We start from the raw sequence: 18,045 nt of genomic DNA on the forward strand, positions 1-18,045 counted from the left end.
CCACTGGGTCGGTGGGACGATCCAGTGGGGTCAGTGGTGGAATGGGCCTAGACTTGTTTTTAAGAAATTTTGTAAGTTTCCAGTAGGGCTTAGCACAATCTGGGAGAGAGCGGATCTTACTAGCAAAATCGTTATTTCTGAGATCCACCATCCTGGCCTGAATGATCTTTGTTAATCGATTACAATTGGTCTTCAAGTGAGGCAGGCCAGTACGCTGATACTGCCTACGAATGGTGCTACGGAGTCTAATGAGATTTTTGGTAGGGCTGTCAAGGTTCAGAGTGTTACTCACCTGTCTGGATACTGGCACGTGTTGTTCCCTGGCCCGGGAAATCGCCTCCTGGATGGTTTGTAGACATCGGTCAACATCTTCGGACGTCCCCGGCTGGACATCGTAGTCGATGGTTGTGTCGACGCAGTGTTGATATTGCGCCCAGTTGACTCGATGGTAGTTGCGCTGGGAAGCTTCGAATCGGTTTACCGAGGATCCAACTTCGGCCACCACCGGGTAGTGGTCCAAGCTCAGCTCCTGGAATGCCACAGGTTGCGAGATGTTGTGTCCCATGTTGCTTACGAAGATGTCGATGGTCGCATGGACCCCAGACCGACTCAACCGGGTGGGAGAGTCCAGGCCCAAGATGACCCTCTTGCAGATCTTCATTCAGGAGTTTCGATTACTCCGACCGTTGCCCCAAGCTTAATGTTTTGCGTTCAGATCGCCAGCGATGATAAAGTTCCCGCCCCTTCGGGTGAGTTTGATGACGTCTTTGCGGAGGGCCACTGACGATCCGTCCCTGATGTTGGTTTGCTTGGGGCAGTAGGCCGCGATGATGGTGATTGGGCCAAGTGATGTGCTCACCTCCACTCCGATGGCTTCAATTGTTTTCAGCTGGAAATTTGGTAGCAGCCGCCAACTGATGTTCCGTCTTGCAGCGATGGCCACTCCTCCACCTCCAGAGCAGGTGCGATCAAGTCTGACGAGCCGAAAGTCGGGAAGGAATACGTTCAGATCGGGCTTCAAGTGCGTCTCAGTGATGACAGCAATATCGACCTCTTTGGTGTTGAGGAAATCGAGTAGTTCTCTATGCTTGTTCGTCAGTGAGCAAGCGTTCCAATTTGCAATTTTTATAGCTTCACGGCCCATACTTGGTGACGAGTGACAAGGTAGCATGAAGCTATTCAGATCGAGTCTTGCAGGTGCGCAGAATAACCTCTGCAACCAGCGTTACTAGTTCCTCTGGTGGTGCACGTTTATTTCGATGCCGGCCTGGCTGGTTGCTAGTAGCCACCTTCTTCCTCATGGTGATGAATTCCGTTCGCTTGGGGCAGTCCCGAGTAGTTTCACGGTGAGTTCCGCCGCAATTCACGCACTTCGGGTCGGTGTCATCAGCTTGAGCACAGGTCTCCGTAGAGTGGACCATAGCACACTTGTCGCAGCGTGGTTTCATATGACAGTTCTTCGTGCCATGGCCGAAGGAGAGGCAACTTGTGCATTGGGTCACATCACGGTGTTTCGGCTTGTAGTATTTCCAGTCGATAATGACCTGAAACAGGTCACGTATGTTGCTCTTGAGCGCAGCAAGGGTCGTGGAGCCCTTCGTGAGGTGGACCAGAAACAGTTGGTCACGATAGTTGGAATTGGGCATAGGCCGTCGATTCATTAGGTGGACTGCCTATGGTTTCAATCCGAGCCTCACCAGTTCATCTTTTACGGTAACCGCTTCGTACGACGGCATACCTCGTAAAACAACCTTCAATGGTTTCATCGAAGGCAAATCGTTAGTGTAAAACTCCAGTGTGCTGTTCTTCAGCAGGTCACCGACCGACTTGTACTGCTGTAGGCTGGAGCACATGATCTTTGTTCCAACGGTACAGATTTTGAATCGCGGGAACAATTTGCGTTTTTCCAGCTCATCAGTAAGCTGGGAGACGTCCTTATCGGGGTAAACAACGGGGGAATCCGCTCCTTTTTGACGATTTCAGCGGCGTCACCACCGCCATTTTCTACTTCGAGCACCGGGAATTAGTTGCTTTGTAGCAGCCGATTTGCTGCGTCATCCGAAGCAGTGCTGGGATTCGGTAGGGCCTTAGTGGGTTATCAGGTGAACCATAACAATCCACCATCCTGGCTTGGATGATTTTTGTCAGGTGATTACCGTGGGTCTTAAATACAGGCAGACCAGAGCGTTGGTACTGCCTTCGGATTGTGTTATGGAGTCTTATAAGGTCTTTGGTAGATCTGTCAAGGTTCAGAGTATCCAGAGGAAACTTGGAATCGGTTGACGGATGAGCCCACTTTGGCCACCGCCGGATAGTGGTCCGAAATCACTCCTGTTGGCTCACAGGTTGCGAGATGTTGTCTCCCATGTTGCTGATGAAGATGTCGATGATGGAGTGCACGCCGTACCGACTCAGCCGGGTGGGAGAGTCCAGCGCCAGGATGGTGTAGTGAGCCTCTTGCAGGTCGTCGTTCAGGATGGTGCCGTTTTGATTCCGCCTTTGGTTGCCCCAAGCTTGATGTTTGGCGTTTAGGTCACCAGCGATGATGAATGTTGTACGGCGTCGTGTTATGTTGACAATATTCCTTCGCAGGTCTGCCGTGGATCCATCCCTGGCGATTGCTTGTTTCGGGCAGTAGGCCACAATGATGGTGACGGGGCCGAAGGGTTTGAAGACTTCCAGTCCCAATGCTTCAACCATTTTCAGCTGGAAACTGGATAACAGCCGGCAGCAGATGTTGTTTCTGGTAGCGATGGCCACTCCACCACCTCCAGAGCTTGTCCAATCCAGCCTCACGAGCCGGAATCCAGGAATAAATACGTTCATCTCCGGTTTCATGTGAGTTTCGGTGATGATAGCGATGTCGAAGCTATGTTCGTCAATGAACTCGATAACTTTTCTCTTGAGCGAGCAAGCGTTCCAGTTTGCGATTTTGATGAGCTCACGGTCCATAACTGAGCTTGAAGGTAGCCACAGCTTGGAGCTAGTCCGAACGGAATCGAACGAACGAAGAGAGCGAGAGAGAAAACGCCGACTGTACTGCTCAACAGTCTGGCAGCGAATGGCTAAATCAGAACTATTCCACAACCGCACGCAGTATTTGAGCAAAATCAGACGCACACTTTTTTCCTGTAGATTTGAAGACATATTTCAAATCCCCGCGTACATCGTACGGGTTAGGCAAAGAGTGTGCGTTTGACTTGCACTGTCGCATTCGCTTCGCTCATTTTCAACTTCTTTTCAATTTTCATACTGCCGTACTCTAACGGAACTATCTACCTACCCTCTTCTAAGATCATTCTCTAGCTAATAAATTATTACACTAAAGCTTCATGTTCGATAGCATTTCCAACCAACTCTGAAAATCGCAAACTTTGCGTATGAAGTAATATAAAAACACTTTGATTGTCATTAGTTTAATTTTTATTCATTTAGACACGAACTGTCAGCTGAATTATTACAAATACAAATAGAGATTTTCAGGTTATTGCTCAAGTCTTCATTGAGTCTGTAGAACTTCTTAACTGATTCCAGTTCCGAATCCAAACACAGGTTGGGAGGGATTTAAGGTGAAAGGATTTAGGAAACGATTAAAAAGACAACGTCTTATTCTTTAAATTCAGTTTAGTTATTGTACAATACTATACTACTATTAAATTTGTCAAATACCAATAAAGAATAAAACAGATCATGAGCAGGCGATCGTACATGAAACAATCGTTGGAAGAGATCAAAGATTTCCAGATATGTTGCCGGGGGGTGTCAATCTGTAATATTATCAGTTATTCCGGCCTAATTTCAACATTTTAAATTTAAATATGTCATGAATACATCCACCGACTTAGGAATGAATGACCTAAATCCGCTTTCAGCTTCTACAAAAAAATGCACTGACTGCCAGACGTATTATCCTCAATGCTCATCCCAACAAAGCAGAGCAATTTTTCATCCGTTAGCAAGGATTATACTAATGAAATTTCACTAAAAAAGAACAAAGTACAGATAAACGCAGGACAGTTTGCTCATAAACAATAATTACAAAATGAAAACCAACACAGAGTTTGCTACTCAGAACAAAGTCATATAAAACCGAGGGGTGACTCTCATGGGTGCCCACAACGCAGCGTACCTACACTCATAAAGGGCCACATTAAAAGCAGCGTGAATAAATATCACCTCGTGAAATACAATGCCAACATAATACGGTAAGAGCACACCGACTGTAAAAATCGGGAAATTAAAGTGTGAGTAAAAATAATCATTATCATAATAATAATAATAGATGTCTTCCGTAATTTAGCTGAATATAAGTAAAACACAACAAGCAAAACTGAAACAAGAGTGTAAATAAACATGAATCAAACGGGTGGAGTGAAACGGCCACCCGCTGGAAAATGTTGTAAATACATATTATACGATACGCGTATGGAGCGAAAACGTGACCATCACACGGAATCGGGTGGCACTTGCTAGTCACTGCACAGGATGAATGTAAAAATAATGATGACACGAAGCTGAGAATAAGTAGGACCGACGAAACATTAGGACAGGCATAATTTATGGTCGTTTTGTGACTGCCAGAACCAGACATGATATTCGCGAAGGATGATGAACTTCATCAAACAATCCAGTTAGAAGTTAGCATGCAAGAATTCACTGTTAAATTCCTAAACTCTGTTATTACGAATCAATTTCCCAAAAGTCACAAGACCTGCCCCCGAAATAACCCTTGCACACATTTTAAGTGCTGGGGTAAATACAACCAAAACTTTTCTTCTTCACCCCAGCAGCGCATCATGCACGGTACAATTGAATTTATCGTAATTGCTTATAAAACTGCAGTTTTCGGTTGTTTGGCCCAAACTTTGTCTATTAATTATCTTTTCACTTCCCCACACCATCACCATCATCGAATCAGCAGCAGTCCCGACCAGTGTAAGCCCCAGCGAAGGGGGCAACACTGATTGTCATCGGTTGTCTGCTGTGCAACCTACGCCGGAAGTTGCCTGCGGTTGTCTTCCGGGAAATGCTCTCACACTTGACACTTATGGCTTACATGCTGCTGGTACCAACCTACATCGTGCGCTGGGCTCAGTTTTAACAAGAGAGGTGTCGAAATAATAGTCCATTATCGGAGAACAACTTTCCGGAAAACTGCTTCGGCATCATCGTCAGAGCCCTTGTGTAGTTGAGGGAAACTAGTTATAGGCGCATGTACGTCGTGTGAATGAGCTTCTGGCACCTGGAGTGTGTACACGCGCATCTGCACAAACATTTTGTCCCTGGTTGGTTATGCATATCAGGGAAAGGAGATCATCAGCTGGATACATTTTCGGTTATAATTATAAGATTTCACCCCAAATCGACAGATACTGATATTACTTGGCACACGAAGGATTAAACTTAAACAAAACACTTCAAGTCACTCGTGAGCATTTTCATGACACGATAAATAGATCAGACACGACCATCTCCGATTTCCATGAAACTTTTCATAACTGGTGTTCAATTTTGAAAATTTTGGCTCGCGACCTGTTTATAATTTTTAATTAATTGCGCAAACGTCTCTTCTTACAGAAAAGACAACTATGATAAATCATAATGATTTCGATTTTCTGCTAGCATATTTACTCTATCAATCAGTGGTGGGTAGCATAATGAAGCAACAAGGGCTTGCAAGTTGTAAATCCCATTTAATAAAACACAAAAAAAATACAATTCAATCAATCAATTCATCCTGCTACTGGCCCCAGGCTGTCAATTAACTTGCGAACTCTTTTCCCTCAACCAATCCCAATGTTTCACTTCGCTTTAAATCACACCCCTACAAGTTTCAGTTGTCCCCCATATTAACACCGGATTCAAACATCGAGTGCAGGCAGTGAAGCTGTGACGCCGTTAAATTATTGTACAAATCAAACAGTGCTCGTTTGAACATTCATGAGCAGATTCTAGTTATTAAGCGAAATATAATTCGGTATCCAATCCTGCTTGTTTGATTTCGTCTAATCCAATGCAACGGTTGCACAAGTACTAGGCCTGGAAATTTAATTAAAACGGTTCGACGATCGATACGACCCACTTAAAATATATATGCTGTAAATATCTGCTCTCCATGGAGTGTAAACAGAAGTGAAAGCGTGTGGATTAATAAACAAAAGTTTTGAGTAATGTGATGCAGAATGTGACAAACTGTTGTAATATTTAATCTAAGCTGACACAAATATTTATGTACGTTCGGTGATAATCGGTAACATCAAATTAGAAAAAAATGGAGTAGATTTTGTATGCAAACATCGTCAAACAATACTCTGTAAAGTAGTGTAGATAATCCTTTTCGAGGGATATGTAAAGTTAGTGGAAATGTAATAAAATCCTTTTTATTTTCATTGGGCATATAATAAGTAGCTGTGAGAGATGATTGTTAATGAGTTTATTGTGAAAACAAATTTTAGATAACTATCTATAAACAAAGCCCAAAAACATAAAAACTATATTAACAAATGGTATTTCTACAGATGTATAAAATAAATCTTTAATATTATCCCCAAATGGTGGATCGAAAGTACTTTAAATTTTAAAATAAAACCGCTATGAACTGGATGAATGGGTACGTTTGATTCAAAGATGATTGATAGAAAATAGATAATGAAGAAATGAATTCAAATGACAATAAATAATTTAATTACTACAAAATATGAATATAATAAAACATACGTGAGGCACTATACTGCGAAGAATGGATTATATAATCAAAGGATACTTGAATCAAAATAGTTAAATTTCGAAGGCAGGTCACTCAAAGGTAATCTATTATTAATAAAAGTAAATGAAAATGTTAAGAAAAGTACTCATTACAACATTGTTTATCACAGCCCTGTCTGCGGTTTCGTTAATTGATGGATAACTGGTAAGTGGAAATCATGGTTGTTGCCAATCTTCTGCAGTAAATGTGAATTGGTATTGTTGTTCGCAGTCCTTCGGATCGAGCATAGAATACTATTTTACAAAGTATGCTTTCGGCGATACTCAAACTAAAATTTTAATACAACAAACATTAATCACAGATGCACTTATCATTAATAACTAACAACTTACATTAAGTTTTCCTCAATATAAATACTACCAGTCTCACTGCCAACACTCCTATGCTCGGTTTTGAGAACCTATGTTGAAAACATAAATTTATTACATTTACTGACTATCGAAATACAAACAGACTCACGGTAAGTAGCACAAAATATCATGAGCGCAGAACAACGAGCAAACCAACAATCAGCTGACGAAATCTACAAAAACAACAAATATAACTTTCACAATATTTACAATAAACTATTGCACATACAAAATTGACTTCACACTTATTTTGTATTTAATTACAAGTGGACAGACAAATTCACTACACTAAATTACAAGATGAGAATTTCACCATCTCGTTTCGATCTTCAGTGTCAACAATAACAAATTGCGATGGCTGATCCCACTGCGCGATCAGCTGCATGCGCATGTATATGTGCCATTCATTTAGGTCATCTTCATCAGCCGTCGAGAACTGTCAGTGGACGGGTGCGTTCACGGTATTCGCCCATTCGCAACTGGGTGTTCACTTTCATCGACCGCAACCCTTTCGCAACCAAGTGCTCGTCTTTACCAACGGTAACAGGTATAATGAGCAGCCCATCTGTGTAAACGCCTACACTAACGCTCGGTGGTAGTAGTATAGGATTATCAGATAAGTTCTTTTTTGTTTCTTTTCCTCCCCCATTAGTTTAATTTTTATTTTGTGTTTGTAGTGTTTGTTGTGTATTGTGTCTGTTGATTTTTAATATCGTTTCAGTAGTAGAGCGTTTGCGCTCCCACTAGTACGACAAAATGGAGGTATTGTCAGAAGACGACATGGATGACCGATCATTTCAGAAATCTGATGATGTCATCCCTGGTTCGTCGTCTCAGTCTGTCAATGGGCAGGCTGAGAAAAGCTCCCGATCGCGGGCCTGCCCGAATGACTCGACTGGTCCATGGGTTGTCTACTTTCAGCTCAAAAACAAACCTTTGAACGTTGGTCAAATCTCAAATGATTTGACGAAGCGATTCACGGCCGTGACCAAAATAACGAAGGTTAGGCACAATAAACTTCGTGCGTCCGTCTCTAACCTGAAGCAGGCTAATGAGATTGCTGTCTCCCAGCTCTTTACGCTCGAGTATAGAGTTTACATCCAAGCTCGTGATGTGGAGATCGAAAGTGTGGTCGCCGAAGCGAGTCTGACCTCCGAGATCGTGGAGAAGCAGGCGGTTGGCTGTTTCAAGAACCGTTTGCTTCCCTCGGTGAAGATATTGGATGTCCAAAATCTGGGCAAGAGTTTTACCCCCACAGACCCGTTTCGTGTAACCTTTTCTGGTTCAGCCCTTCCTCAATACATCGAGCTGGGAAAACTTCGACTGCCTATATGCTTGTTCATTCCACGGGTCATGAACTGCCAAAACTGTAAGCAGTTGGGACATACGGCCTCCCTCTGTGGCAGCAAGGCACGCTGTTCCAAATGCGGGGAGAAGCATGAGGATGGCGCCTGTGCAGCTACCAGTGCTGAGATTTGTCATTGTCATTGACAGACTTTTGCGCGATATTGACAAAATTGTTTTTCACATAGTCAATGATAGACTTGATCCTCAAAAAAATCTTTGTCAAAATCTCATTCATTTTTTCGTCAATGACAAAGATTCACCTGGTAACAGAAAGTGTAATTTCTTGCATTCTGAGTCACATTATTGTTATCCAAGCAGTTCAGGACGTAGATGCTTATTCACTTTAATGGCTCCATATAATTGTTTTGCTCTTGCCATTTAATTTCATTTCAAATTTAGCTAATAAACAAATCAGCACATGTTCGTCACTGACAAAAATGCTACTGACAATTGACATGGTTTGCCTTGACGATGACTGTTAACTCAAACGAGTGACCAAAGCAGAATTTTGAGTATCACCGTGTATTGTCGAAATTTCGCAGCACTGGCAGCTACTGCACCAAAATGCGTGTACTGCAAAGGAACGCTCACTTAAGGAACGTTCCCGGCAGTCTTTTGCAGAAATGCTGAAGACAGCCACACCATCGACCAACGACAAAAATCCCCTTTCTCTTTTGTCAGATGACGAGACTGACTCTGACTTAGCTGAGGAGGGAACTTCTTTCAGTTTTTCTGCACGGAAACGAAAACGCATCCGTTCGCGGAAAGTTGACAATCAAGAACCCCAAATCAGCTTGCCCAAATTAAGGAGTGGTGGAAAAAAGGAAACTTCTACTCCTCCTGGATTCCGCAGAACTGACTATACCCAGGATTGTCCACCTCTCCCGGGGATATCCAAAACCCCTGATGCCCCAGTTTTAGGAACAGAAGCCCCTTCTTCAGCTGGGTTGTTCTCATTTGATAACATTGTGGACGGTATCCTCAAGTACCTCAATATTTCTGATCCTCTGAAAAGCATTGTTCTGGCAATGCTTCCTACTGTGAAGACACTCTTGACGCAATTGACATTGAAGTGGCCCCTTCTTGCAGCAATCATTTCTGTCGATGGATAAACGAGGTCATGGATTTGATAACTGTTCTACAGTGGAATTAATCATTTTATCAAGCATCTGCATTCATATTCCATCAGATGTCACTGCTGTTGTTTGCGGCGACATCTATCGGAAACTACACACCATCTGTTTTCCCCTAATTGTTCACAGAGGACACTGCAGTGCAAAACATGTCTGGTACCTCTATTCATGCATTTAGATTAACATTCGAAGTCCCTCCTTTTTTACACATTCTGCACACAAAATAGCTCACCCCTCACAGAATTTCCCGCCGAATTTTACGTATGGGGCGGGGCATAAGGTATCGTTTGGGCAGAATATGTAAAAAAGGAGGGATTTCAAATGTTAAAGTAAATGCATATATAGAGGTATCAGACAAGTTTTGTAGAGTCAGGTACTCTCTTTTGTAATCTGTGACAGGGAAATCACAAATCGAGTGTCAACAAAATACATGGCATGTTGAGTAATTGAGGTCATGAGAGCAAATTTTCTCTCTCAAATTTGAATTTTTAGGCTCTCTGGGAAGTGGTAGTAAAGCTGGTAAAACTGTATATCGAAAAATCATTTTGTGATGCATTTGAAACTATGTGAAACTTGGCTCTCTTCAGATATAGATCTAACTTTTTATGATTTTAACATTATTCGACTGGATCGTGAGGATTCGCGTGGAGGAGGGGTACTTTTGGGGATCAAAAAATGTCATTCCTTCTATAGAGTGAATCTTCCACAATTTCCAGGTATTGAAGTTTCCACATGTCAGGCTATTATTAAAGGTAAGAGCCTATGTATTGATTCTGTTTATATTCCTCCTAGAGCCGTTGCTAATCAAAAACAACTTTCAGATATATGTTTAGTACTTTCTGCTCCACGGTTGATTATGGGACATTTTAATTCCCACGGTACAGGCTGGGGGGAACTGTATGATGACAACCGTTCTACTTTGATATATGACCTCTGCGACAGCTTCAACATGACAATTCTTAACAATGGAGAAGTAACACGTTTGGCTGGTCCATCCTCAAATGGAAGTAAATTAGACCTCACACTTTGCTCTAACTCATTATCGTTGGATTGCACGTGGAATGTGATCCAGGATCCCCACGGTAGTGATCACTTGCCAATCAAAGTTTCAGTTGCCAGTGGGTTCAATCCGTTGGAATCCGTTAACGTCGCGTACGACCTCACCCGTAATATCGATTGGACAACGTTCAAGACCGCGATAGAGGAAGCCGTGTCGTCGGTAGAAGGGCTTCCACCGTTGGAGGTATATAACTGACTCTCCAATATGATCTTGGACAGCGCGCTTCGAGCTCAAACTCAGTCGGTTCCAGGAGCTTGTTTCCGTAGGAAACCTCCTTCCTCTTGGTGGGACCAGCAATGCACTGAGCTTTATCGTAAAAAGTCCGAAAAGCTTTTCCGGAAACGTGGAACACCCGTGCATTTCGAAGCGTACTTGGCTCTTGAACGTGAGCTCAAGAGCCTCATTATAGCCAAGAAACGCGGATACTGGCGGCAATTCGTAGACGGATTATCGCGCAAAACGTCGATGAATGCGTTTTGGAACGCGGCGCGAAGGATGCGTAATCGGTGTTCAAACAACGAGAGCGAGGAGTACTCGGATCGTTGGATTCTAAAAATTCGCGCGAAAAGTGTGTCCTGATTCCGTCCCGGCACGGATGATTTCTCGCGAAACGACTAATTCGGTAGACCAGATCCGCCAGCCTTTTTCAATGCTGGAGCTCTCAATTGCGCTCCTTTCGTGTGGCAATTCGGCTCCGGGGGCTGATAGAATCAAGTTCAACTTGTTGAAGAACCTCCCAGACGTCGCCAAGAGGCGCATGTTGAACTTGTTTGGTCAGTTCCTGGAGCTCAATATTTGGATGATTGAAGGTGGGTGAGAAATATAGCCATTAACAAGCCTGGCAAACCCGCGTCGCATTACAACTCGTACCAACCCATCGCGATGTTATCGTGCATTCAAAAATTGTTGGAGAAAATGATCCATTTTCGCTTGGACAAATGGGTTGAGATGAACCACCTACTCTCAGATACTCAATTTGGTTTCTGTAGGAACAAGGGAACGAACGACTGTCTCGCGATGCTTTCCACAGAAATTCAGTTGGCTTTTGCTAAAAAAGAGCAAATGGCTTCTGTATTCTTGGATATCAAGGGGGATTTTGATTCAGTATCGTTTGAAGTTCTTTCAGACAAACTCCACGCTTGTGGCCTTTCTCCATTAATTAATAACTTTTTGTACAATTTGCTGTCAGAAAAACATGAGCTTTTCTCATGGAAACTCTACAGCTTCACGATTTAGTTACATGGGTCTCCCCCAGGGCTCATGTTTAAGCTCTCTTTCGTATAATTTCTACGTTAGAGAAATTGAATTAGTGACAATTGCACGTTGAGACAACTTGCAGATGATGGCGTAGTGTCTAACACAGGGCCAAAAGAGATTGACCTGCAAGGACCCTTAAAGGATACCTTGGACAATTTGTCTACTGGGGCTATCCAGCTAGGTTTCGAATTATCCACGGAGAAAACTGAGTTGGTTGTTTTTTTCTAGGAAGCATAGCCCAGCACAACCAAAGCTTCAACTTTTGGGTAAACAGATCACTCATTGTATGTCCTTCAAACATCTTGGGGTCTGGTTCGATTCAAAATGCACCTGGAGATCCCACATTGAGTATCTGAAGCGGAAATTCCAACAAAGGATCAATTTTCTCCAAACAATTACCGGAACGTGGGGGGGGGGGGGGAGCCCAATCCGCACGATTTTCTAACGTTGTACCGGACAACGATTTTATCTGTTTTAGAATACGGTAGTTTCTGCTTCCAGTCGGCGGCTAAAACGCACATCATCAAACTGGAACGGATCCAGTATTGCTGTCTTCGTATCACGTTAGGATGCATGCACTCAACTCATATGATGAGTCTTGAAGTGTTGGTGAGCATGTTGCCACTCTCTGATCGGTTTTCGGAATTGTCCCACAGGCTCCTCACCCGTTGTGAAATTATGAACCCACTGGTGATTGCAAATTTTGAAAAGCTTCTTGAGCTGAACGCTCAAACTCGTTTTATGTCATTGTACTAAAGGGCGAACACGAAATTATTGCGACACATTCAACAGGGCATAACTTTTTTTACCATTGGGTAAAAATCAACCAAATTTTGCACACTTTCTCATTGATGTGTATTGTATACTCGAAGTCGTGTTTTTCGATTCAACGAAAATGGAGGTGAACCAACGCGAGTTGAGAGAACAAATTGTTGAAGCGGTTCCAGGAGCGGTTGACGTTGGACCACGGCAAAGGAGCTGGAAGAAAACCGGGACCGGAGAACAAAAAGACGGAGGGAAAGGTGAAGCGGATGATTAAAGCAAATCCCAACTTCTCAAGCCGTGATTTGGCTAAAAAGATCGGCATGTCGCAGAGCTACGTCCAGAATGCAAAGAAGAGAGCTGGACTACATACAAACAAGGTACAGAACTTCCCAAACCGCGATGAGCGGCAACAATTGACGGCTAAAACTCGGGCACGGAAGCTCTACGAGAAGATGCTGACAAAATATGGCGGCTGTGTGATGGACAACGAAACGTATATAAAAGCCGATTTTAAGCAAATTCCGGGGTTGGAGTTTTTCACCGGCAAGAGCAAGTTCGATGTGGACGACAAATTTAAGAAGAAGAAAATGTCGAAGTTCGCCTCCAAATATCTCATTTGGCAGGCCATCTGCTCTTGCGGACTGAGGAGTGAGCCTTTCGTGATAAAGGGCACAGTAAATGGCGAGATCTACAAATCTGAGTGCCTCGAGAAGCGCCTTTTGCCGTTCTTGCAGCAGCACGACGAAGCTCCGCTATTTTGGCCAGATTTGGCATCATGCCACTATTCTAAAAGTGTCCTGGAGTGGTATGAGGCCAATTCTGTCCATATTGTTCCAAAGGACATGAATCCGCTAAACTGTCCGGAGCTGCGCCCGGTAGAGCAGTACTGGGCAATAATGAAGCGGGAACTTCGGAAGAGCAAGAAGACAGTCAAAGACGAGAAGGACATGTTAAAAAAATAAAAAAATAAACTGAGAAACTGGTACCGGATGACACTGTAAAGACTTTGATGGAGGGCATCAAGCGAAAATGCGTTCAATTTTACACTCAAGGCTCCATCGATTAACTTTTCTTTTGATTTTTGAAGTAAATATATGTATAAAACTACCCTAAAATTTTGGTTTGATTCTAAACATTATAAGAAAATTGGCATGACATTTTCGGTGTCGCAATAATTTCGTGTTCGCCCTTTACGTGTACATAACACAGGATGTCAGCCCTTCGCAGCATGATCCCTATCGTGTTTGCTTCTGCAGGGCTGGTAGCGATCACTGCTGTCAGAAATAGTGATTTTAGTGACCATGTTGAATAAATAAGTGACCAAATAGTGACTTATAGCAGACTTGGTAAAAACACCGCTCGGTGCAGCTCGGTGGCAACCTACTCATGTATGCACAGCACTGGGTTTCTTCGATAAAGCACCCGGTGTCGGTGCAACATGTTGGCACGCCACCGAACCAAAAGAGAAACCTAAACGCGGTGCTACGGGCTTCGGCTCGCCACCGTGCGGCACAGAGCCAACGAACCGCTCATGATTTCGTATCGTTCGTTGTTGGTGATGCGCTATACTCGGTCCCATTTGCGTTTTTGTCAAAACTGAGTTTTTCAATGGAAGTGGTAGCAAGTAGCTCATAGTTTCATTATACTCGATGAACTCAAGAAATTTGTTCTGAAATAGTTAAGAAAAATGGGCAAGTAGGTTTTCCCTTTACATAAGAATCCATGCTGCGAAGCAAACTTAAAACGCGTTCTTAATTGCGTCCTTAATTTCTCTCGACAGGGACAGGGTCGGATGTGTTGGCCATTTTCGAAATGTTGAAAATTATGAATAACCGGGTGAAGCAAAATGTCTACATCAACCATAGAAAAGGGCCCATCAGCATTTGTAAACAAATCGTTCTTAAGCCCTTTCCTAACACAGCAAAGGCCGCCTACGCAAACCAACACCATCATCGGATAAGGGAAAGTTTCCCCTACATGATATGGCGTTGGTTTGCGTGGGTGGCCTTCGCTTAGTGAGGAAAGGTCTTTAGAACGGTTTGTTTACAAATGCTGAAGGGCCCTTTTCTATTGTTAATACAGAACTTCTATCACAGTGTGATAGTTCCTTAGGTGCTGTTCATAAACTACGTAGACAGGTTGGAGGGGGGGGGGGGGGGAGTTGGCAATTGTCCACGGTCCATACAAATTTTAAAATTTTAGGTTGGGTCAAGAATCCCAAAAAACTGTAGTTAATGAACAGCCCCTTTGAGATTTTTCATTTGAGCGACAGAGTACGGAACAGCCCGCCATGCTTCACGCACAGAATGACAGTTGTTTGTGGGGTTTTCCCATAGGAGTAAAGAGGTACAGTATCGCCGGAAAGGTCGATCAGAAAAGGAACGAAAAAAAAATTAGCTACAAGTAGACTGCGATAATGGAAACAAAGAAGAAGAAGCACGGTATTCTGTCTGGCACTGGACCCTGGCACGGAGCCGCACGGAGCGCACCGAATAACCATAGTACGGCACCAAGCCGAATAAAACGGCTCCGCGTTCAGGTTTCTTGTTCGTATCGGTGATGAGCCGACAAGAGGTACCGAAACCGAGTGCGTGTTAGCTTTGAACGGGGAGCAATATTATTGCACGGCTCGCAGTGCCGGTGGGTGTTTTTCCAAGTCTGACTTATAGTTATAAAAATAGTAACTTAAAAGTGACCTAGAAGGCAAATCAAATAAATGTTTGATGTTTTAGACTTATTCAATTATTATCCCATAAATACTTATGTACGATATGAACTTAAAGTGAAAGATTCAATAGAAAGTTTATAACCAAACCCACGATATTGGTCACGGTGTCTAACCGTGAAAACCGGGAATCCTCAGGATATTTTTTGTTTCCTTAAAATACCTGGAAATCTCAAAGAATTAAAAAAATCTTAGTTAGGATAATTTAAAGAAAATAATGAATTTTAAAATACAACCATTTAATTTTTCTCATTATTTTCATTCACACTTTGAAGTTTAAAGATTCACAGTGGATTAATCTTCAATAAGAAATAAATTAAAAAAATAAATAAATAATGGTTTCTGAAGACCACTGTCCTTCTGTGAAGTTTCCAAAGTTTTTCTAAATTTATGGAACTTTTGTGCTTCCGCAATTTTCATGGAATTAGAACGGAATAATTAATAAAGTTCTATGATTTTCACTGCAGTTCTCAAGATTTTTCGGATGTTCATAAAACTTCCCTTAAATTACCGACACCAATTTAAAACTTCTACAATAGTATAGATTTTCATGGTGCCTAAACGATTACTGAATTTGTTTAAAGATCTATACTATACCATATAATTAATCATTTTGTTCGACCATTTTCCACAGAGATGGCGCTGTTCCGCTGGTAGGAAGTGGTAAAAATCCCCATATAGAAATTGAGAGAAGTGGGAATAATTCGCTTTCGGTGCATATTCAGGTCAAAAAAAGTAAACGACAACCTAAAGAAATTAATCAGGGACTTTGTCGTTCAGTTTTTCCCCGGAAATTATTGTTAAGCAAGCTACAATTAAATAAAAATGATTTTTCCCCATACAATTTTACCTGCTTTACTACCAGTCCCCCAGAGAGCCAAACAATTTAAAATTTGAGAGAGAAATTCTCTCACACGAGCTCAATCTCTCAACATGCGATGTATTTTGTTGACACTCGATTTGTGATTTCCCTTTCACAGATTACAAAATAGAGTACCTGACACTACAAAACATGTCTGGTACCTCTATATATGCATTTGCCTTAACATTTGAAGTCCCTCCTTTTTTACATATTCTGCGCAAAAGATAATTTATGCCCCGCCCCATACATAAAAATTGACGGGAAATTCTGTGAGGGGTGAGCTATTTTATGTGCAGAATGTGTAAAAAAGGAGGGACTACGAATAATAATCTAAATGCATATATAGAGGTACCAGACATGTTTTGCACTGCAGTGTCCTCTGTGAACAATTATAAGAAAACTGATTGTGTCTTGTTTCCGATAGATGTCAACGCAAACAACAGCTGTGACATCTGATGGAACATGAATGCAGAAACTTGACAAAATGATTAATTCCACGGAACTCCTTGTAAGTCGCTGCAAATTTTTTTAAGTTAATTGGATTATCGTCCTCGAACTTCACTGAATATCATTAAATATCTAAATTGAAAATATTGATGCTTGCTAAAAGTTCTTGCTTTTTTATTAATGGAACTTCGCTGATGTTTTCTAATAAACTTAGCTAAATTTTTCACATTTTTTTATGTTCTTGAAATTTCTGTGATATAACACCCTTAAAATACTCTCACGTTTTCCGGATGTTCATAAAATTTCCAGGAATTCTCTCGGAGCTTTCCTGGAGTTTTCCGAAATTCACTGAGTTTCTCGAAATTTCTTTAAGGTTTCTAATATTTCTTTGAAATTATTTGAACTGCCCTTTGATTCTCTGACCTGTCTTGATGTTCTCGAAGCTTCCGTAAGGCACCTTGTTCTTTTGAAGATTTCGGTTCTGCTCGGAAATAAATAGAATTCCCGTGAACACCTTTAAATTTTCCTGAAATTCTCTGGACTTCTGTGAAGTTTCTGAAATATTTCATAAATTTTCTGATGGTCTCTGTTCTTCCCTGAAATTCGCCGAACATCTTTAGGGTTCTCGATTCGTTTTTCAGCACATTATGGAACTATATTGAATTTATCTAAATTTACGATTATAGATTTTTAATCAATCTAGCTTTTCTGAGGTGCTTAGAACTTCTTAAAAATTTGCACTCTACCCCTAAAGTTTTCTAAATTTCTCAAGATCGCTTCACACCTGTGAAGTTCTCTAAGATTTAAGGAACTTCATAAAAATTCCTGGAATGTGTCGGATGCTAAAATACTGCTTTGAAGTTCTTACAGCTTCCAGTAAGTTTCCCATATTTTCAGCGTGTTAACTTCCCTTATGTTCCTGAAATTTGTTTAAAGAGCTCCACTGCTATTCTCAGCATTTCCTATCATTCCTCAGAACTTCTCCAAAATTCCTACAATTGTTGTAAAGTTAATGGAACTGCATTGAAGATTTATAATCTTTCATAAAGTTGATTACGAACTTGAAATAAATCCTTTTTTTTTTTTACATAATTCTGGCACTTTGAATATTTTTCATATCTTGAACTTGTATATGGAATACAAAACTTCAAGACATTGAATATTTTTAGATCTTGGATTTGCTTACAGGTATTTTTATTCAGAAAAATGAGTAGACATCCTGTAAATAGAGAAAGACGATTCAACGTCACAACGCAAAGAATAATCAATATTAAAATAAATTCACGCTAAAAAAAAGTTGAAAAAAGTGACTTATTACAAGAAATAGTGACTT

Source organism: Ochlerotatus camptorhynchus, unplaced genomic scaffold (genome assembly GCF_037179485.1).
Source record: "Ochlerotatus camptorhynchus isolate MF236.1 unplaced genomic scaffold, CSIRO-AGI_Acam_v1.1 ptg000165l, whole genome shotgun sequence".
Taxonomy (NCBI): Eukaryota; Metazoa; Arthropoda; class Insecta; order Diptera; family Culicidae; genus Ochlerotatus; species Ochlerotatus camptorhynchus.